Here is a 212-nt window from a genome sequence, read left to right as displayed (position 1 = left end):
AATCACTCGGTTACGCCTCGTGAATTTAACGTTGCACGCGTTTCATTATGACGTTCATAATCGAACTTGTATCATTAATAACTATTATAAGTCTTTTATATATTCTCATTCATCATAAATCTTTCACAGAAATAATTCTTGTCCCTTTCATGAACAAACTCTAAAAATACTTTAACCGAAGTAAGCTCTGCAACGACGGACGCGAACGGCGA

The sequence above is a fragment of the Photinus pyralis genome, unplaced genomic scaffold, assembly GCF_008802855.1.
Source record: "Photinus pyralis isolate 1611_PpyrPB1 unplaced genomic scaffold, Ppyr1.3 Ppyr1.4_LG8, whole genome shotgun sequence".
NCBI lineage: Eukaryota > Metazoa > Arthropoda > Insecta > Coleoptera > Lampyridae > Photinus > Photinus pyralis.
This window is presented reverse-complemented; position numbering follows the sequence as displayed.